This window comes from Argiope bruennichi, chromosome 2 (genome assembly GCF_947563725.1).
Source record: "Argiope bruennichi chromosome 2, qqArgBrue1.1, whole genome shotgun sequence".
Taxonomy (NCBI): domain Eukaryota; kingdom Metazoa; phylum Arthropoda; class Arachnida; order Araneae; family Araneidae; genus Argiope; species Argiope bruennichi.
The window spans coordinates 15,076,500-15,101,128 of NC_079152.1; positions in this window are offsets into that span (position 1 = coordinate 15,076,500).

The following is a 24,629-nucleotide window of genomic DNA, read 5'->3' on the forward strand; positions in this document are numbered from 1 at the left end:
TGATGCAAAAATTTGACGGAAAAGTTAGAGAGATCAAAAGCTTTATAATTTCATTTTTATTTATTAATTTTCCCCAAGTTTCAAAAAGTGTTATTGATGAAATTGAGATAGAATATGATATTATCTTTAGTTATGTTCAAGATGAGTATCAATGATGTGAACTCAGGTATTCATAAAAGTTTTGCCAAATGATCAAATATGGCGCATCGTTTGTCATAATTATTTTGTCCATATAGCATATAAAACATCCTAATTATGATAGAATACTGAATTTATCGTCAGCTGGGTACCAAAGATGTTGAATGAGATATTCCTAAAACCAAGCGCTTTGCCCAATAATAAAATACGACGCGTCTTTTTTCATAATTATTTTGGCCTTGTAGAATATGAAATATCCTATTTGTGACAAAATACTGAAATTATTGTCAGCTATGTGAGTACCAAAGATGTTGATCTAAATAATCATAAAACTAAATGTTTTCCCGTATTATCAAATATGGTGCGTCTTTGTCATAATTATTCTATCTCTGTGGCAAATGAAATGTCCTAATTGGGACAGAATACTAAAATTTTCGTCAGCTGTGTTCATGATGGGTACCAAAAATGATGACTAAGGTATTCATAAAACTAAATGTTTGGCCGAGTTATCAAATATGGCGGGTCTGTTTACATAATTATTTCATCTGCGGTATATGGAACATCCAAATAGAGATGAAATTTACATTTGATTAACTTTCCATCCTTATTCTGTATGAAAAGCAATATTTTTAACATAAGCTATAAATATCGAAATTATGTTTTTTTCATAGAAAAATTAAATAACAAAATTAATCGATACAATTTATTTTGGATGAAAAATTTCTCAATAGAAAATAAAACTCATTTGAACATCTGCCACTGAAAATGACATGTCGAAAGTCAACACACACACATATAAAAGAAAAATTTATAAAAACCTTTTATAATTTAAACTACTGATTTTTTTTCTTCGTCATGAATCTTTTATTCTATTCCTAGCTTATTTCATTTGAAATTTCGATTTCTAAGCTGTGCATTTCTTTTCTCAAAAGATATTTTTTCTTAATGCAATGATTCAGACACATAAAGTTAATGTACGACACTTAGATGTTTTAGAAAAGGGAAAACATTAAGGCTGAAGTTTCTTTCTTTCATGTTTCGAAATTTTTCTTTCAGTTTGTGCTTTAAAGAAACTTAAAAGCTTTCGTAAAATTAAAATATAAAATCAAACTCATGTGATATTTATTAATGGGTTTTTTGAAATAACTTTTCATTCCAAAATATGTTTTGGCAGTTCAATCGATTTAGAGTTTTTAAAAGAATTTCTTTACCTACACAAGCACAAAGAAAATATTTCTTCAATGGTAAAAGTTTATTTTTAGTTCTAGAATTAAAACTTAGGTATATTAATAGAATCTATTGTGTTAAATAATGCAATTTCATATATTTCGGCAATTAAATTATTTTTTGAGTGAAAAGTAAAAAAAAGCGATTAATCATTAAAAAGGATTACGCTTGTTAAAAAGTCTATATGCTGTAAATTAAAAGGAAAATTGGCTTTCGAATTAATATACAAATTTTTTTGTATCATAATTTACACACAAATTAAAAGATGTGCAACAATAGAATTGGGTTGAATTTCTTTTTTCTTCGTGCTCTTAATATACTCATAAGTTCACAGCTCTATACTTGTTCTTATTGCAGAACAAAGAGGATATTCGTAAAAATCCTTGACAGAACCATCTATAATGTTCTTTTTCGACATTTTTAAACATTTACACAGTACGGCGAGTTTCATATTTCTTAGTATAGTGAAGAAAAGTCATTACGCATTTCGAAAAGGATTTCCTTTGAACAACTGGATTCAGAATTCAAATTTGATCTACAATTTTTGTGAAAAGAATTCGTGTCAATTTTCATTTTGGTATTGTATTTTTTTCATATACGGATCGAGACAAAGAGACATTATTGTAATCGTACAATACTCATAAGATTGGCGACTCTTTTTCTTGTCCGAATTACTAATTTTTAATTCTTGTATACTTAGTATATAGAAAGTATAGATCGATTTTGTGAATAACTCTATTTCATAATGCAGCAAAATCATTAAAATTTATATTGAACTTTAAGAAACGCACAAAACATTACAAAACAGAACATCAAGGAGCATCACAAAATGTAAGTTTCACAGAACAAAAGGCGATGTATAAATGCACTCAAGCTTACTTCTACGCATGCGCGGAAATATTTTTTACCTTGTGAACTCAAATGTAATACGTTCTGTCTAGTGGCTCCATCTACATTTTAATAATAGTACTACTATGATTGATACTATATTATTAAGCTCATAAATTTCTTTCTACTACTCAGACCGATGATTTCAATAGCTTTGAATATTTTCAGGACAACAGGAATCACTTTTTTGAATAAGCCGCTGTTCAGTAGTTTTTAAGTCTGCATATAACATACAGACTTTTTATTTTTATTTTTTACATATAGGCTAGTTACCTTTGGCGACCAGATGGTTCGTTGGTAATGAATGGCCATTAAATTTTCAATTAAATATTTTATATAGTTTGCTCTTCATGGCTTCGTGGGCAAAGTCCTTTTTTATTACATCTTTTGAGAGAACACGCAACACATATTATATTTACTATTAACATGAATTACACATATTTTTTTAAAACTTTTTACTATTCTAGTCACTGTACTGTGATATTCTTTAATTTTCTGTCATACCATCTAAAGTTTGAATTTTAAATTGTAAAATAAAGTAATTAAATTGAAAAAAAAAATAAAAATTTTCTCTCCGAATTGAAAAAAGAAATTAGACGTATTTAATTTTTTAAAATTATTGCTTATTCGTGAAGTGAAACCAAAATTGCAAGCAAAACAAGATTTCAAAATGTCCATGAAATACATACTTAAACCAGTGTGAGTGTTCTATCCAAAATTTTCTCGCATACACTCTAATAAAGGTGCTGTCTCAGAGAACGCCTTGCCATTGGCGTACAATAGTTACAAAATACGAATCTTTGGGGGTGAATTTAGCATTCTACTGTATCTATTATGGGATTTTTGATATGGTTTTTGACGATTAACTCCTGACATGCGGTTAATAGTTACTGAAAATCAAATTTATGTTTTAGACTAGTTTCTTCCCGCTTTAAGGCAATAGCTATGCATGCTTCAAATTTGATAATGCTATGCCGAATTTAACGATAATGCTATACTTCGCCAATCTGAAGCATGGCCAAAGATAAAAATTTATAGACAATTTTTTTTTTCGTAAATGAAAAAAAAAAAAAAACATCTGTTATTAATAATGAATTAAATTATTTCGAGCATTTTGTTTCAGAACAGAGCGCAACACATTGGCCTATTTTACAAGGATTCATTTGGAAAATATTGTTTCGCGTTGCTAAGATTAGGGAATGGCGGATTATGATCGTTAAGCAAAGTTCCGTGGTAATTAAATTTTCCAGATGAGTCACTCAGTTAAACTAACTAGTTAATCTTAATTGCTTAGGGATATAAGAGAACCATGGGATGAAACATTTTCGTTAATGAACCCATTTGCACTCATGTGATTCACGCCAAGTTAATCACATTAATTTAATTTGAGAACCTATATACCCATTTTATAGAATTAAGAAATATTTGACACATCACAAAACTAATGAATCTAGCGTCACACAAAGATAGTGTGTTACTGGATACTAGACGATTTGCGCCATATTTTCATTAATTTATTCACATTAATTATTTGAATTAAATTCTTCCAAGAAATCTGATTACTACAAGAAGAATTAATAATTTATAAACAATCCATTTTTCTTAGAAAATTTTCTAATTTATAAATAAATTGATCAGATTCTATTTATAGATGTTTATTAAAAAAATTTGTTATCAATATATCTAAATTTTCAGATTTGAAGAAAATTCATAAAAAAATGGAAAAGGAGAGAAAAAGCATTAAAAGCAAACCCAATTATTTGCACAAAATAAAATACACAAATATTCTAGTTAGCGTAAAAATAAAATCTAATTTTTAAGTACAAATAAGTCATATAAAATCATTATCATTTTTATTATTTAAATTATAAAATTTAACGGTTAAAAAAATACATGAGAAAAAGGTGAAAAAGTATATATTGTCACCAGTTGGTTAATGAAAACGATTTTCCGATGAATTTCTCTACCATTGTGTAATCAAAATACTTTTATTTTTCTAAAAAATGCCATGACTATTTTTTATAAAATTGGAGAAAGATCATGGAAAAAAGACAAAAGCAATTATTTGAACCAAATAAAATGCATAGAGAATCTACACAGCTTAAATATAAAATCTCATTTTTAAATACAAGTAAGTCATATAAAATCATTATCATTTATTATTATTTAAATTATAAAATTAAATGGTTAAAAAGAAAGAAAGAAAGAAAAAAAAAAAATGGAATACGTGAGAAAAAGTGAAAAAATAAATTTTGTCTCCAGTTTATTAAATGAAACCGATTTTCCGAAGAATTTCTCTAGAATTGTATAAACAGAATACTTTTATTCTCTTAAAAAGTTCTATGATTATTCATTAAATTTCAACATAAATATTTCGCCCTTTATTTGATCTCTGGAAGAAAATCTATGAACCCAAGGAATTGAGTAAATGTGTGTTAAGATAAGCAAACTTTATTTGAAAATGTTTCTTGCGAAACTTTTATTAAAGTTGTCTCTTCTAAAATCTTGTGACACATCCGTTTTTAAAGTACTTAAAAAGAAAACAAAATAATTAAATATTTTTTTAAAAAAATATCGTTTGTAACAACAAAATTCTCGTTTTGGAACAGAATATGAAGACCAAAATATTTTTCATAATTTTTTTCAGAATCTTAAGCACTTTTTTTTTTAATATTTAATAATTTTGACAAATTAAAAAGTATCGCAAATGAAATCAGAACGCTATTAAGGAAATAAAAAAAATCATCTATTCTTTATGCATAAAAATATAGAAGCCAGTATCCGTTGGTTTAGTAGCAAATCATCTGATCAATTTAATTTTTGAGATAATTTTTAAAATAAATAATTATTTGTTGATTTGCTTTCATGATACTTTGAACATTACTAAACATTTTATATTTTATTTTAATTGCATTAAATTTAACATATTGTTTTTGAATCACTGCATAATTTGTTATTAAATTAAATTAGATACAATTAATTGCTTATTGCTAATTTAGCGTTCAACATGCCTAGATATCGTATTAGTTGTCTTAAGCTCAAGACATGCATAAAACAAATTATAGCAACATATTGTGGCTCCGTGTACCGCTTTTAATTTGAAGCAGTATACGCAAATGAATTTAATGGATTAAAATAATTTTAAATTCAACCGATATTTAGAATAAAAATTGCAAGATTCAAGCTTATGAAGAAATTTACGGTACACTCCCGAGTGTCCGGTTCACGACTATCCGGCTTCCGCACTATCCGACCATCTATTAAGGGCATTTTCAAAACCTAAAAACTACAGTTTTTACCCTTATCTGAGGTTTATCTTTTCCTATCTGTGTATTCATTTATCAGAAAAAAATAAAATCAGTTTGAGTCAATTTTCTTAAGAATCAAGCCTACGATTTAAGTTAATGTTTTGTTTATATTTCTTGCATTTAAGTTGAGAATTAGAGAATTTATGTTAAAATGTGAACAATTTATATTCTTTAAATATAAGTATATATAATTTCATAAATATAAATTATATAAGTATAGTATATAAATTATAATTTCTTGTCCTAATTAAATGGTGTCCTAAGAAATTGATAGGATTAATCTTATTGAAGCAGTTCTCCTTAATCAATTAGGAATCTAATTATGTTTATGATTTTTTTTTCATCTTCCAAAAAAAGAATCATAAACATGATTAAATTCCTAATTGATCAAGGAGAACTACTTCAATTAGATTAATCCTATTAATTTCTTAGGACACCATTTAATTCACCTCGCATTTTATTCATAATTTATTCTTTAACCTCCCTCAAGTTACTTATATTTATAATTCCTTTATATTTTCACTCATACTGTACATTTTAATGCTCATTCATCCAGTTTTTTGTACTCAAGATATTTTTCATTCGAGTTTTTATAATTTCTTGTTATATTGTTTGTTTATGGTTCTTGTCATTTGTTTGTTTATTTCCTTGTAATTGTTGTGTAATTTTTTTCTTAATAAAGTCCCCCTACCTCTACACCAAACCGGAAAGGGGCCACATGAGTTCTAGAAACGGAAGTGTGGTGTTAAGTGTTTAGTATATAAACTATCAGTGCAGAGCCTTCTATTTTAACTCGACATGTTACCGGCAACTGCTTCTATGAATTACCGAGCCGCGGCTACGTTCACATTGAGATAAATGGCAGGCTAAGTACTCAATAAGGATCGAGAAAATATGTTTTATTACAGTGAGTTTTGGTATTAAAATATTAAAACATAGACTTCTGGTATTGTTGGACAAAGAAATGAATTCATGGAATTCCGGTCTATCCGGCTTTTTTGTTATTCGGCCTACTCTTCCGCTACATTAGACCTGATATTCGGGAGTGCACTGTACTCATATAACTCCTTACTTAATCGTAATATAATACAAAATATATAATATATTAAAGATTTCGCTGATTTCATATTCACCGTATCTCGATAATTAAAATTACAAGAATTTCGAGAAGCTGCTCTTTTCAAACAAGCATATTTTGGCAAATGCGATTTTGACCAAAAATATGGCCAAAAGTTAAAATCGCTGACGCAATATTATAATAATGCATACCAATATTGTGATAATTTTTGCATATTGAATTATTAGATAGATTCCTATAAGAAGATTGCTTATTGCAATGGTTCTCATGACAAGACTTCGAGAAAATTTCTTCAATTCTTCACTGATCATGGCCCCTAAAACTCCCAAACACGCTTCGTTGAAAAGTTTATATATCTTAATATATATAAATTACGTGTCACGTTGTTTGTCCACGATGGACTCCTAAACTACTTAACCGATTTTAATCAAATTTGCAAACCGTGTGCAGTTTGATCTAACTTAAAAGATAGGATAGCCCTTTTTTTGAATTTTTAATTAGAATTTCAATTATGAATTAAAAACTAACTTTCTCGCCAACAAAATCTTTTCATTTTCCCCACCGCCAAATGAGTACGGCTTTTCGTGATTTTCAAGCCCAGTTTTGACTGTTTCTAACATCAACCATTCGTATTATAACTTAGATGTAAATGAATCTACCTTTGCCTTCCAGCTTGCAGAGAGGAATTTTTTCTTTGCCTTTGGAATCGCTTTACTTCTGTCTATAATATATCGCATTTTTGTCTTTTATATTTTCTTACTGTTAAATGAAATTATGTTTATATTAATTCATTCGTGCTTTGACGATCTGATTTAAACAAACTATCATTATCTTTAATTTATCGATATGAATATAAACGCAAATTCAAGTAGGATTTAACAAATATTTTCTATATTTGATGACATTTCACATCATTCAACTTAATTTATAAGCAGGTTTTAACTCAAGAGAAAAGAAAAAAAAAAAAAAAAACTAATTCAGTAGCGAAATTATGTTATGCATATGTTAATGAAAGTTATTCTATATTTCCTTTGTTAATTAAAAAAAATTCTATAAATTTAATTGTTTAGATTTCCAAACTCTTCTTGTAATTAAATTCTATGAATTTTGTTATTAAAAAGAACGGAGGAAAGGTCGTTAATGCATTCTGAAATATGAATCCTCAATCTTCCAAGGTTTTTTTGAAAAATTTCAATAATATGAAACAAGATTTTAAAAACGATATCTTTGTATCTTTCATTCTGAAATGTTCTTATGTAATATTTTATCAAATGAGCATTTTCTTTTATATAGAATTTGATTACATTGTCTTTGAGAAATTTCTTACATTCTTTGGATTTTTAAACATATTCCGTGACATCGTAAACTTTCAAGAAATACAGTTTATTTAGTTCATTAGCAGTTTTTTTGAAAGAATTAGATACGATTTTTAAATAGCAAACTTCTAACGATCCTTTTTCTTAATTAAATGAATACGTTATCTAATCTAAAAAGTTTGAATAGTTTTCACATAAACCTTTAAATAAGAATGAAAAACTTAATATTTTGGTATACTGCTATAGCTTTAGCTTTGTTTACAAACATGATTTCTCTATAAGTATTTAATTAAGATTTTTAAAATTAATAAAATATTTTTTAAAAGGAACTTTTAATTTAAATAAATAATAAAAATGCTGAATATATTTAGAAAATGCGCATGAGTAAAAATGGTCGATAAGCCAACAAGCATGAAATGTGTTTCAGCGGAAAATTGCCAACAGAAAACCAATAACTCTGGATATATAAAACAGAAAGAGCCCATGTTTTATAAATCAAGTTAATGTATTTCATAATAAACACTTAAACGATCTCAGTTTTTCCGCTGTTTTTCCTGTTTCTTTCAAGAAACATAATTCATAACGATTTCCTTGGATGAATCACATTTCTTGAATGTATTCAAAGAATTAATCTTTTTTATGTTGTCTTATCAATTTTTTCTTTTTTAAAACTAAATATAAAAGCCGTAATTAAAGTTTTAATCTATTTTTAAGAAACTCGTTTGATACAAATTTACTTTAAAATTATCTGAATATTATTAAATAAACTGTTTAAGAAAACTTTTCCATTTACGAATAAGTATCATAATTAATTTACTCTTTTTCTCTTTCTCCTGCAATCGTTTTCGGGATTCCAATTGCATTGCCATGGCAACGCAATAAATTGCTCATAGCTTTAATTGCGAAGAAGCTAAACATATTATGAGTTTTTTTAGCATTACTTGATTAATGCAATGGAATTCTTGGTTCCATTTGAATATCTTGAAACGCAAAGAAGAGAAAAATTTCAGTTGAGGATTTAGATAAAACTTTTCCCATAACTTTCAATAGGATTTGGGTTTAAAACTAGTGCTTTATATTTTATAAAAAGTGTGTATAAAATTAGGATTTTCTTCTAAATATAGGGCAATAAAAATTCATTTGTAATTATTATTCGAATTTGGTATAACTATTTAACACGTTCGTTGCCATGGTTGATGCCTGTGATTCGGACCACTATCTAATATGATGCTTACTTATTTGCTCTCTTTTAATTGTTCTAAGGAAGAAAATATCTAATTAGATAGAATGTATGAATCACAGGTGATTCACGTGCTGTCCAACATGTTAAAACATGGATTTATAAACTAAATATAGGCTTGTTCTACTCGCATCAAATACTACATTGACTGATAATTTTTTCTATCACGTGAAAGTGAGTGATACAGCTAACAGTTTTGGAGAATATTGGAATACAAATTTGAAATAACACTAGGACAAATATAGGTTATCTTAAAATTCAATTAATCTAATATTACGCATACAAGGTTTATTAGGAATAAAAACGAAACTTGTCTCTGCCTTTTCTGTAAATTTCCACTTGATACTAGAGGAAAGAAGTTTCGTTCCATTTAATTCAACTTGTACCAAGCTCCAATACTACTCGGATATTATATGGAACATGGTATTCGGATTCGTAACCTTCGATTTTCATGTCAAGAACTTATCACTTTCTAGCCGTAATACTTTGGGGTGTTTTGATATACATCTTTTGCACCACTTTCATGAAAATAAGTAAATTCATAAGAATTTTATAGTCGAAAAAATTATTAGATAGAATTCCTTATTCTTTTATATTTAAATATTTTCGCATAATACACATTTTTAAAAAACTTTTTTTTTGTGTACAAAGTACCTAAGTATTGTAATCATTAAAAAAATTCGAACACGAAATTTTGATGAATCTCCATGTTCTAGAGTTCCATGTCAATATTTTGTATAAATCGGTTGTAAAAACTGCTTCCAAAACACAAATTCGTTTTTCATACACTATTAACCGCATGTCAGAGATTATTTTACAACGATAAATTCAATAAAAATGCCAAATTCACGCAAACGCTTAATATTTATAAGTATTGCAAGACGCTCTCTGGTATGACACCTTTATTAGAAAGTATGGAAGAAAGTTTCGGGGAGATATCTCCTGCTGATTAAAAATTATTTTATATGATATTTACCTGAGAGTATAAATTACAATATATAATATCTTTGAGGGAATAATACTTTTTATTAAAGCAAATGAAAAAACTCGAATGAATAATAAATATAATTTGTGTATTAAGAATGAACAAACAACTAGTTTTCCAGAATTGGTTAACTGTTATACAAAATCTGTCAGATGTTTCATGTTTCGAGGGGAAAAAATAAATTTTCACATTTTTCTCTTTCTTTTATATGCTCATCACTGAAAAGTATAATTTGAAAAATTGTGGACATATATATATCACTACAAAATGTTATTATCATGTGAGAACATGATGTTGTTTTGGTTAGAGGGTTTTGAAGCCCGAAATCGCGAAGCAATGAATAAAGTATAAATGGAAATTTTCATCATTATCTTTTTATCGCATATATTTTTTACCTGCTTTTACCAGTATTGCATTATTATTATTTTCCATTTATATTATTATTATTTTCCATTATTGCATTATTATTATTTACTGCTTTTACCAGTATTGCAAACGCATCTGTTTCTTTGAAAGCAGATGCGTTTTTAAAAGGTTGACCTACTTTTACCAGTATCGCTTTATTATTAAGTATGCTTCTTTGACAGCAGATGCGTTTTTAAAATGTTGAGGTAGAACTATGACATCATAGCAGTTATTTCATTTCAAAATCGGCCGAGCTTCAAAACTTTGTTCCCCAGCTAGAAAAATTGAAAATAATAATAATAATATATATATATATAGAGAGAGAGAAGTCTCGTGATTGTTTCAAACCGGTTTAAACTGGTAAATGATTTAAATTGATTAAAACAAATAATGACTTAAAATAATAATGTTCTCACATGATAACTTGAAATTTACGATCGTAGGTTTGATTTTAATTTTTATTATAAATTAATTTTAGAAGTACTAAATATATTTGAATTTTCCTATAAAATTTTTCACTGACGAAGATTTTTTTTGCTTTTCTTCTTTTATAGTTTTTCCATAGTTTTTATTGTTAAATATGAATAGCATTTTGTAGAAAATAGGAACTACCTTATCAACCGCTCTATGATAGGAATCAAAGCCTCGTAATATTTCGGACCTTTATTTGTTTACACAAATTGGACATATTACGAGCGACTCATACAATTATTCCTCATTTAAAGGTACAAACCCTTAATGGCAATGTGTTCAGACAGCAGCAAGATCATTGTTGTACTCCCAGTATAGTAAAATTCCCATGAAAACTTTTGATCTCTATATTTGAGGTACTCACAGGCGGAAAATGCATTCTATTGAAATGCTTTGCAATTATTTTGGCATTGTAGATGCCATACATATAAATAAAAATACCTGGAAAAACAAACTTTTCTCGGTTGGTTTTTTTTCTGTTTTTGTAAAATCGTGTTTTTTCGGAGAAAATATTTAGATACGAATCACATATTGATTACATACGAATATTTTTCATTCTTATCTACATATGAACTGGTCATTTAAATAAAAAAAAATCACGGATGCACTTAATTTAACATGTTATTTGAATTGGTTAACGCAATAATTGCAGTGTTGCAATGTCATATAGCCGAACATATTTGCATTCAGATAATGTCATTATAGCGCCATTTTACAAAATTTTGGCGATACTAGTTCTTTATCATCCTATGGCAACAATGCAAGTATCGCAAAATTTTACCAAACGGCGCTATATGACATTGTCAGCAAGACAGCAGATAGAAAAAAAAGTCCCTAATAGTTGGTGATATTTTTTGCGTTAAATCGCGGTTTTCAGAAAAGAAACCTACATAGATAAACTTAAAAAAACAAAATCTTATCTCAATATAAAATTTGATCCAAATCGTTAGGGCCGTTTCTGAGATACAAGAAATAAATAAATTTATTTATATACAACAATTGCATGTTTAAAGTTACAAGAAAAAAAATCATTATAAAATTAACATACATCATTTAATTTTTTAATAATACGGCATCATGGACTTTTTAGGAAACACACTTTTCCACCAAATAAAATTCTTAATTAATTTTAATACAAATTTGAAAATGAGAAATAATAAAATGACATAATTTTAACTAAAGAGTGAAAATAGTAATTACGAATGCTATAAAAACTGGACAGCAAGATATTAAAAATAAACATTTCAATACGTTTGCAGATGATATTTTTGATTTAATCAATTACTGTTTTTCGAATTTCTCATTTTTTCAATGTTTTTTATGAGCTTTTGGCAGAAAGAAATTTCAGAATAGAAAATAAATTCAAGTGAATCGAGCCTCTAATTTGAAATATCGTTGAATGTTAACGTTTCAGTCTGGAGTCGTCTATTTTGTTTTCGCTAAGCTTAATTGTATTAGTTATTGCACTTTGTTTGGAACACTTTTTACATAACCTGATTTATAGAAATTTCACTATCTTAATAACATTATCATGTTCTTAAATTGAAAGTAAAATTTCAGCTTTGGTATTGATATTCAAATGAAGTATTTTTTATCATAACTTATTAATATTATCACAAACTGTATTGAAAAAAATATTGAAAATTTATAAAATTAGAGAAAAAATTATGCTTATATTTAGTTGCATTGAAAATCTATTTTTTTTGTATTTTAAGTTATGTATAAACAACTTTAACAGCAATATGCTCTGAAGTTTTGAGGAAAAAAATTAACATTTTGATTGGTTTTTTAGTTAAAAATGTGATTCAAATTTCGAAAAGCCATTTCATACAGAGCACATACTATCCAAAAAATATTTTTTGCTAAATTTTGTACCTCTAAGTCATATGACCGTTTCTACAGAACGCAGAATTTTATTCAGTACGATTATCATATTGCGTAATTCAAAGAAACTAAGCCGTGATAAAAACTTTATCATGTTAAAACTTTGTCCTCATCAAACGATTATTTTACTAAGTAATGATATATAGTCTTAAAATTTAAAAGAACATAAAAAATAAATAAATTCTAATTCAATTAAGTAAATAATAATATAAACTTCTAATTAAGGGATTATGGCAAATAATAGATAATCAATATTATCCAATACTTGTGATAAATGTCAATTGCATTAGAGACAAGAAATACAATTATGAGTTTGAAAGCGGCGTGGGATGAATTGAATGAATAGATACAATATAAAATTAGAATAAATAAATACGAAATTAGCACAAAAAGTCTTAAATACAAAGGAAACCACAAAACTTTTTCTTTTTCTTTTATATTATGCAATTAATTATCGTTTGCAAATAAGTTTAAAATAATTAGTTGCATTTATTATCTTTAAATAACAAATTAAACAATTAAATTTATTTTTTCTAACTCCTTATTTTTATAACCATGTAATAAAAGTTAAAGCCCTTTTTTTGCAGAAGTTACGAACAAACAATTGCTTGTTTCTAAAGAAATAGGCTTTCTAAATTTCTGTTATTAAGGGTTTGTTAAATGCAAGGGGATTCATTTTTTTTGGTAATTATATTACGAGAAAAGTTTCTTTTTATTCCCTTTTGTGAAGTTAAAAGTTTTTTTTTTTTTTTAAATCTTAACATTTTGCGTAATTGTTTTAAGAAAAGACATTTTCACAGTTAGATTTAGAATTGCTTTTATTTTATTTTTTATCTTATTTTATAAAGGTGCTATAAAAACTATTTGTTGCAAGTCGTACATTACAATTTAGAAGAGTTTTTATTTAAAGTCGAAATAAAAGTTTTCATTTAATTGAAGCAACATCTTACAGATTAAAATTTTCTATAAGTTTGGGATACGCAATAGAGTTGTGTTAATAGCTCCTAAGTAATTGTTAATATCACTGATTGCACACAGTTGAATCAAACATATGATGTAGACGTCAGCATAGGATACTTTATTAGTAAAAAATACCTAACAACATTGTTACGATTGGCTGGCCTTCAGAATATCGAAGAATATCGTAGACCCAATTAATATCTATCTAAGTATTAGTATACCTTATTATTGCAATATCTTGCACTAATAGGGAAATTGAAACACGATTAAAGACTTAATGTTTTATGAGAAACGCATAAGAACTTTACGTTAAATTCAAGTCCAGAATCTTTGATCGGAAATTTAATATTTTAGCAACAGATATGCTAAGGGTGCTTTAGGCCATAAAATGAAATGCTTTAGGTCATAATATGAAATTTATTGCTAGGATGTTTGAAATTGACAGCATAAATGTATTATATTTGAAATGACAGCAAGGCATATTTTTATATTTTTATTTTCCATATGTATAATAAGCCTATGATATATTCTTAAACAAAATTCTGCTGTCGAAAATACAATCACTGATCTTGTGACTTGTACAATTATCCTCTATGTACTTAAGAACAAAATAAAAACTAGTGTGAGTGGTCTCTTCAAAACTTTCTCGCATATTCTCTACTCAACTTGTCATGCCAAAGTATGTCTTTCATGGTATTGGCGCACAATAATTATGAAATATTAACTTTTGGCGCGAATAAAACATTTTTACTGAATCAATTGTGTTATCCTTGGCGAGTGTTTTGGCCATTAATCCTTGATATGCGTTAAAGTATCCTAAAATCGAATTTGTGCTTTAGCACTTTTTTTCTGAACCGATTGAAACAAAGATTTGACACAAAACTGCAATCGTAGTCACAAAATTCCATACCAAAATTTGATATATTTAAGTCATTGCATTTTTGAAGTATCGGTTTTACATGTTTCTGAAATTACAGACTAACAAACAGTCAACTCATTGTTGGATTTGGCTCAAAATTTAATAAGTGTCTAGAATAGATGTAAATTCTGTGTATCGAATTTTATCCATTCAGCTCTCTTCGAACAGCCGGGCAGACGAACTTCCTCTGATGAGATTTTACCCAAAATTTTATAAAAATCTTCAAGTTGGTGTAGAAACCATATACTAAATTTCAAACGTCTAGTTCAAAGCGTATTTACATTATCTTTGTCGCAGACAAACATTTTCCAGAAATGCGTTTTTCAAGATCAGGGAGATTTAAAACGTGGATATTCGTAAAAAATCTCAAGTTCGAATTTTTGACAATTACTATACTTTCTCGTTTATTACGCATACGAGAAAGTAAAAAGCTTATTACGTGTTTAAATCAAGTTAATCAAGTGCTAGCTAGTTGCACTGTTGCTGAGTATGATTTTCTAATATCGCGTGTATTTTTGATTTCTGCAGTTGCTGTCTTTGTGAAGAGTTGCTAAATATTAGAATCTCATTCGTTGGCAACGAAACTTAACTTCTTTTTATCGTGTATTTTATTTTTTATCGTATTTTTTTTGCTCTGTCCAAGTATTTTTCTTCATTTTTTTTCTCTGCCCCTTTAGTTATTTTTTTTTTTTTTTATCGCACTTTATCTTTTTCAACACATTTTTCGACAGTGATTATCTGCAGAAGGAAAACGCTAGGCTTGACTATCGGAACGCAATTAGCGAGACCTCAAATCAATGAAAATTATCTACAGCAGTTTGAAGCCAAAGAGATAAGGACTGCATTATGTGCCGTTACGTTCTTGCGCTTCGCTAGCTGTTCACGGCGATTTCTTTTGTTTCTTTGTTTCATACATCAAGGGAAAAAAATGTTTTTTAAAGAAAATCAAAAAATGTATATTTCAGATAGACTGAAGGCAAAGTTATCTTTCGAGTTTTCATTTTTAAAGAGTTTTAAATTTTACTATCTAAAAAGTCACAAAAGATCAATGCTGTAGATTACGTAAGAAATACGATATTTTTTTTGCTCAAGTACCTTTTTTTTATTAAATAATATTGTTCGATGTTTTTAAAATAATTCTATGGGATTTTTAGAAAAATTAAATATATTTAATTTAAAATAATTTAATTTGCACCCGATAATTAATGAAAAATGTGTGAAGAAAAAAGAAAGAGAAATACTGTTCGTTTTATGATCCCAAGATCAGTAATTTTCGACGCTGGCACTTCGATAAGGGGTGGTTCGCAGAAGATGAGTGGCTATTTTGGCTTCCGATGTCGCGAATAACTTGAGTTCATCCTATTGCTAAATGTAAATATCTCCTCCTTTCATCTTTCATCTCACCTCTTTTTAACCAAATAAACTTTTCTTGACGCATGCTCAAAAGCATCGAGGATTTCAGAATAAGAGAATGAACAGATATTACGAATCTGTAATATTGCTTTCTAGGCAAATTTGGCAATCCATTGGTGAAAACAATGGAGTTCTCGAAAGTGAAGGAAATTCGAGAATATCTATCTCTATATGGATGCAAAATCTGAAGGATATCTTAGAATATTCTATGCCCTGCCAGAAATTCTAGATAAGCAAGAGAGAACTAAAACAAATTGTCGAGTTAATGCACACTTTTGAGATTGGTGAGCTAGCTAGTTGCACTGTTGATGATTATGGTTTTCTAATATTGCGTGCATTTTCGATTTATACAGCTGCTGTCTTTGTCTATAGTTCAGCTATATTTTGAAACCTGTGTTTCGTGCTTTTATTATGTATTTATAAGTATTCAAATTTTTAAAAACATTATGTCATGAATTGGAATATTAGACATTTTGATTTGATTTTTTTATAGTAAATAAAAAAGAAATTAAATCTAGCTGAATAACAGCGATAAGAAATAAAGAGATTATTTAAGCAATAAATGCTTTTCACTCCTTATAGTGCAGTATCTCTTGACTAATTCCTAAAGATATTCAAATGTCGATTGGGTTATATTCACTTCGAAGCTTTTAATTATTCTCTTTTCAACATAAAACTTTATAAATTTTCTGAATCATCTTGAATTTAGTATATTTATTTGAATTTTACTATGCTATGTTTACTACATTCTATTGCAATTTAAGGAAGTAAATGTTTTAAATAAAATCTACTGCTTTTGCATACTATTCATGCCTTATCAAATTATATGTTTTATAAGTACAACGTTTTTCAAATAGGTTGATATCTAACGGCTTAATAAAACTTGAAAACTATTCTGATGGTAAATTATTTCATAATACGTCTCTATATATTCGATGGTAATTTACGAGTTACGAGTGCTAAATTTGAAAATGATAATTGACGCCCTACGTGACAAGTTTAGTTTAGTTATATTAACGTCCCGTTTTAAAGCCGCACCAGTTCTATTTAGGGATGGACCTCGTCATTTTGAACCGTGGTCAGATGACGTAGATGACACTTGAGCTGGCATCCCTCTCGACAAACTTCCACACCATACCAGGGAGAGGACGTTTAGGACATTTGATGGATTTACCGTGCACCAGGCCTGCTTACACGACGGTTCTTCGATGGAATCGAACCTGAAACCCTGCAGTTCTGAAGCCGAGTCTTTACCACCAGGCTGCCCGCCGTGCGTGTCAAATCGACAAAACTCTGTCAATCTTGCATAGTTTTAGTAAAATTCTTTGCTTTTCAACCATTTCAATCAGTTGATAATCTTTAATATAAATTATTTCAAAAACGTAAATAAGTTCAGCGTTGTATATATTTAAATTTAAAACTTAATTAAAAAAAGAGTGCACTTCATAAAATAAAAAAAATAAATTAAATAAAATAAACCAGTGAGAGTGGTCCCCCAAAACTTTCTCGCATATTTTCAAATAAACGTGCCTTGTCAGAGAACACCTTACATAGCACTGGCGTGCAATAGTTACGAAATATTAAATTTTGGCGAGAATGTAGCATTTTTACTAAATATATCGTGTTACCTTTGGCGATTGTTTTGGCGATTAATCTCTGGCATGCGTAAATATTATCCAAAAGTTGAATGTATGTATTAGACATGTTTTTCTCAACGGATTGAAATAAAAATTTGCCGCAAAACTGCACCTGTTGTCTAAATTTCCCATACCAAATTTGATATATTTGTCACTGTGTTTTTGAATTATCGCTTTATTTATTTTTAAATTACAGGCCGACAGACAGTCAAATCTGTATACTGAATTTCATCAGTCTAGATCTATTCATTCTGCAATTATCGTGTTTACCTATATTCGAACTGCCGGACAGATGGACTTCATCTGAAGAGATTTTATTCAAAATTTGATAGAAATCGGCAAATTTGGTGTAAAGATTGCATACAAAATTTAACCGTCTAATTTTAAGTATTTTTGACTCATCTTTGTTACAGATAGACACATCGATAGACATTTTCTAAAAATGTATACTTGGAACTCGGAGAGGTCTAAAATGTGGAAAATCGTTAAAATCTCGAGTTTGAAATTTTTTTGACGATTACTTTACTTTCTCTGTACTACATATATAAAAAAAATAAAAAGGAAAAAAAATGAATAAAGCCAGCTGTATGCTTAAAGATTTCTTTCAAAGGCCCTATCACTTTATGTTACTCGTCAAGAAAAAGTGACACTTCTAACGTTTTAAAGAAACGAAAAGTCTGACATGTAAGTGACATCTTGCATCAATCATTTTTCCTCAAGATTTAACGCATGATAGTTTTGTTAAGGCGCTTACTAAAAATGTTTTTTATTTTTTTAATTTTCAGTCAACAGCTTTTTATCCATCTAAAAACTTTGGAAATTCAACACAGGATTCCATTCCTGCACCCGAAGTATATGGATTTAATGGATTTATGACTGCCTAGAGGAGGATAAATATATATATTTGTAAGATTGATTATTCACGTTTTTCATATAAACATTTTAAAAATCAATTCTTATCATAACATTTATTAAATCATACAGTCTGCTCCTTCTTTGTGAATAACCCTGCATTTAGTATCATTTATTTCATGTTTGCAAAGATATACTTTATAACCGATTTCTTACTTAATTCCTGATGTACAGGAGGGTTAAAATTTAGCATACTTTCTTGTGTATTCTCGATGATAATATATATTATAAAATTTTCAGAGCTCAATTATCAGAGAGTCAATCAATTTAATTAATATTTAATTCCATAATAATAATTCTAACCGATACTAAATTTTAGTAAACAGATTTCAGTTGTCGAAAGTATTTATATCTATGCTCTATTTTAAATACCTTATCGGCTTAAGACTTTTAAAATAATATTCGTATTGAAACACATCCTCCTAATTTTGTCTAATATCACTTAAAATGTGAACTCTAATTTGAAAAACGGAAATAATTATAATATTGTTTAAATGAAGTTTTAAAATATTTCCCATTATAACATTATTGTGATAAAATTCTGAAAAGAATCATATATATGCATACGATATTTGAATTTATCTATAGGGATATTTACCGAGACTGCATTATTTTCCATTTTCAATAATACCTATTCAAAACCATAAAAATAAATGTAAAAAATATCGTAAAGTAATTTTCAAAATTAAATAATTTTAATTAAAGTTAATTTATAAAAATCAACATAAAAATTTAAAATGTCTTTAACTTAAAAGCGAATCCATTTCAAGCCAAAACTGTAATTACTAATTTTTTATTTAGTAAATTAGTTGGAAAATTCTAAGCCATTTTGACGGAAGGATTATTCAGTAGTATTTCAAGAAACAATTAGTTGTTTTCTCCTGCTGGAGTATTCATTATCAGAAGTCAATAAGGAATATTCCTTATATTGTTTCTCATCTTGCGAGACCACGGAATTCCTATTCTCTGTCTGGGACTCAGCACGTTAATTTTTTTTCTTTACTAAGCAATCTGCAAATTGAAGAATCATTTTTTTACAATTATTCATTGTATTATATAATTAGTTAAAAATTATTCAAGTTCAAAAATATTAGAGTATGGTTAGTAGATTTTTATACAGTTACGGAAATTATATCGTTAAACTAAACGAGTTCGCTATATTAGTTGTATGCTGACACAGTCAGAAAGCCTCAATAACAAATGCGACGTTTATTGATATAAAGACACTAATAACACAGCCAACAAAACACAGCCGAGACCTACAGAAGCAATAATACATAGCAACACTTATTACAAGCAGGAGCCCACAAGTAGTAATGGGTAGTAAACAACAACAACAGCACAAAGCGGCCAGACACAGCAGACAGAGAGCTCAGCAGAAGGAGGGAATCCACGCAGTTATTCACTAATGTCTGTCAAAACGTCTGCAATTTTGCCCTCTCTCCTCGCTTTAGCTGCATCCAACTGCCGAATCACTACTACACTGCTGGTTACTCCACACACCAATCGTTGCTGCTTCAATATTTATTTCCAAAATCAGCCGTAGGGTATCAATTCTCAATTCACTAATTGCTTGAGCTCCTTTCTGCTTCGCTGGACTGATACAGATAATTTGTCGTTAACTCACTATACAACTGATTTTAGATACGTTAGTCGGCCTTTTATAGCTTCCGGAGCAGGACACATAAGGTTTTCAAATAATCAAGGATAACTCACCTTCATATCCTATCGCCATAATTCTTCAACATTCTATCATCTTACATTTTGTTGTCAAAGTCACGAAATCCGTTGACAAGTCACAATGGTCGTCAAGATTGTCACCAAGCCCGGGTGTCATTGATCCGGCATCCGATCAGCATCCAATAGAGATGACAGTAAAAATATTTTTTCTACAATTGAACTCACTATTCTGTAACAATACTTGTCTCCAAGAATAGGCCTACGGCTAAATTATAAATCCTCTAATCGCTTGAGCTCCACTCGACGCTTGCGCTTGGCTGTTCTGATCCAACTAATTCGTCACTGACTCGCTATACAACTGACTGGATTGGATAGCCGGGCTTTTATAACTTCCGGAATAGGGCCCAGTCATTTCTCGAAGAATCAAGCATAATTCGACTCCTATTGGTCATATCTCTAAAATTCCTGAAGATTCTAGTATCATTCCTTTTATCGCCAAAGTCGCCAAATTCGTCTCTAAGCCCAGGAATAACTGATACGACAACCATTCAGAATCCAATAGAGCTAGCTGACAGTAAAACTATCTTTCTTTTCATAGAACTAATTGTACTGTGAAGCAACATTTAAGATTCATAACATTATTTCAATATGCATGTAGATAAGTTATTGTGATTTATATGGTTATAGATCTATTACAAAATGTATTCACTATCTCAGTAGTATTGCTATTAAAAAAATTGAATACCCGCTTTTATAGATCATAATTAATGAAAGAGATACCTCTCTCTCTCTCTCAACTTTTCCTATGGATTTTCAGTAAGCTGGATGATAGTATTCTTTGTATATTGACACATGATCTGTTTATGATACCTCATGTTCATCATCGGTTTTATTAAGATACCTTCCTTAAAAGCTGTACCTCATTGGGATAGAGACAACTTGGTAGTTAATCATTATTGTAACCTCCAAAGAAGCGAGAGCCCCCTTTTTTTACCCACGACTTCTCATCCCAGTATCTGAGGTGTCCCCCAGAGGTGTACTTTAAATTTACAGGTTATTCTGAACTGGCTGTTTAAATTTAGTAGGAATTTAGTAGAAAAACACTCGATGATGAACATTCATTCGATATCATTCGACGATAGACATTCATTCGATATCATTCGACTATAGACATTCATTCGATATCATTCGACGATAGACATTCATTCGTCAATCGACATATTGATTTTCACAGAAATAACAAGAATTGGTCAAAATTATATAACTTAGCTGATATGAATCTAATATAAAGTACAGCAGAGGAAAACTACAAGACAGCTAAGAGACTCTTTGAAGAATACTGACCAAATTTCCAAATATCACAACGTTAAACGTTTGTTTGTGCATATTAGCAATTGTCAAAAAATATATAATTTGACTGGATTGTAAATTTAATATAATACATAATTTGATAAAAATATATAATTTGACTGTACCAAAAAGCGCCTAAAACATGTACTGCTATTATATATTTTGTCTTCCTACGCAATATTTGGGACACTATTTCGCCGTGCGAAATTATGTTCTTCTGCTTATCTTCGTGACGAACGTGAATAATAATTCAGATTTATCTTTTTGAAATTCTCATTTTAAAGACAGTTTCAAAAATCGTGGGAGAAATTTTAATGCAGAAATAAGTCACTGAACACGATGTCGCAAAATGCAAAGGGATTTTGATACAGGATACAAAACTTGATTCCTATCTACAGTACATATGTTAAAAAGGAGTATCAAATTTTATCTATCTAGCTCTCTGGATTTTGTTGTTATCTTGTTACTTATATTTAAACAGCCAGACAGACAGACTTTATGAATGTTTTTTTCTCAACAGAATTTGATAGAAATTTACAAATTTAGTGTAAAGACTATGTATTAAATTTCATCCGTCTAGCTCAAAGCGTTTTTGAGTTATCTTTGTCACAAACAGACGAGAATTTTCCCAAAAAAAAAAAAATGTGTTTTTCGAACTCAGGAAGGTATAAAACGTGGCGATTCGTCAAAATCTCGAATTCAAATTTTTTGAAGCTCACTATATTTTCTTTATACACATAATGCTAAAGCAAAAAAAAAAAAAAAAAAAAAAAACGTTTATATATTTAGCAAGAACTAAGTTTTTTTTTTAAATAACAATTAGAAAAAAAAATTGAGGTTTCCTTCCTACTTTTTTTAATTTAAAAAAAGAGCAAGTTTGAGTTTATTCTGTTACTGTCCGCGGTATTTGTTCCTCTTGCAGTCTGCTCGAAAAGACATTCAATCTCTTCCAATGGAGCGACTGCAACTCCATTAAATGCCCGGATCCATCCCAGCCTTCATTTATTTCGAGATGAAAGATGCCAAGGAACTCTGAAACTGCTGTTTCAGCGCATTTTCTTGCATACGGGGGCAGACTGCCTACCCTCTTTTTCTTTTTTTTCCGATTCCGTCTACCCCTTTGCCCCTAGCTACCCTTTCCCACCACGAGTCTAAGATAATGGGCAGAAAACACACACTCTCACATTGCCTGGGCGAAAGAAAACACCTCCTTTTCATTTCAATTTATTTTCTCTTCTGCCTTTTTTTTTTCTTTTTCCTTCATTCTCTTGAATTTCACGACAGGCCATGAAAGAATACAGGGACTGGTCACCCCTTTCACTTTTCTTCCCCCACCCCTTCTTTTGCTTTTTTCGTCGGAAAATTGGCGGCGTCATTCAAACAGCCATGTTCTTAAGAGGGTGTGTTTCAATTCCAGTTTTTTTTTTGTTTTGTTTCTCTTCTTTTTCTTTTTTTATTGCTTCTTTATTTTTTCGACCCGGCAATTGGAAGACGAAATGGGTCGTTTGCAATCGTAATGGTGGGATATTATATTCTTTTTTTCTTTGTCCCCGTCTAGGATATTTTCCCACTGGGAAATTTTTCAATGTACATATTTGTTGACTGTGATATACTTTATTTCAAATAAAGCAAATAAATGTTTTATTTCTTTATTGGGCTGAAGTCAAACATCAGATTTACCTGCCACGCAAACAAACAAAAAAAGAGTTCAAATTCTAAATCCGCGTTGAGTTTTATCCAAACTATTTGAGCCTGTAATGCTTAATATTGCCACAGACCAACTTCTTAAATCTTTATTATAGTTTTTTTAATCTTTCTTAACCAGCTTCTTAAATCTTTCTCTTGCTTATTTTTTAACTTCCAAAATGCTGATGTCTATTTGACGAGCTATGAAAGCAATTTTTTTTCTTCAAGGGAAGTCAACCAACTGACTCTCCGACCCGCCACGAAGGCACACGAATTTAAATCATAAGGTTGAATGATCAACAGCAACACTGGCGGGAACTGTGGTTGAGTCCTAAGGGCCATCACCGGCCACGGTACAACCCTTCCCAAAGGAAGTACGTCCAGTCATCGATGGGAGGAGTCAGATCCCCCACCTATTTGTGTACCCTCCAGGGTGGCGAGATCCAAACACCATGCCGGAAGCATCTCATCCTCCTTTCGAGGTGCCCCCCTGGGGGTTTTCTTCAATGGAAATTGACTTTGAATTTGGTAATGTAAAGAAGATAATTTTTAAAACTTTGAAATGATGTGAAATTAACATTAATATAACATTTTGAGGCGATGTTTTCGAAAGTTATGCGGGAAAAACGACAAAATTCAGTTTAATTTCTAATTAATTAAAATTTTAAAAAATCGCTCCAAGGTGTAGATTTTCAAGGTATAAATGCACAAAAATTGTAGCTGTAGGCCAAACAGTCTGCCCCCCTCCACACACACATTTATTATAAATAGGGACATAAATAGATGCTGAAACTTTATTGAAGCATGTTTCATCACTTGATTTAGATACTTCAGTTATTGCAATTTTATTGAACACTAATTTCCACATTTTCAGCTATATTGTAATGAGAACTGAGCCTTCATTTACCAATTTCTGAGCCTAGTGAAGGCGGATTATTGAAGACTTCTATATTTGAGAATAATATAAAAGTTTTATGTCCAGTGGCCTATAAAATCATACTCTAAACATGATCTATCAATATTAGAAACTTATGAAATGCTGCATATTATATACTGAAGCTAAAATTTTTAAATACTTTTATTTTATGAAACATTTTGTTAGAATTTTATAAATATTCTTCTGATAAATCAT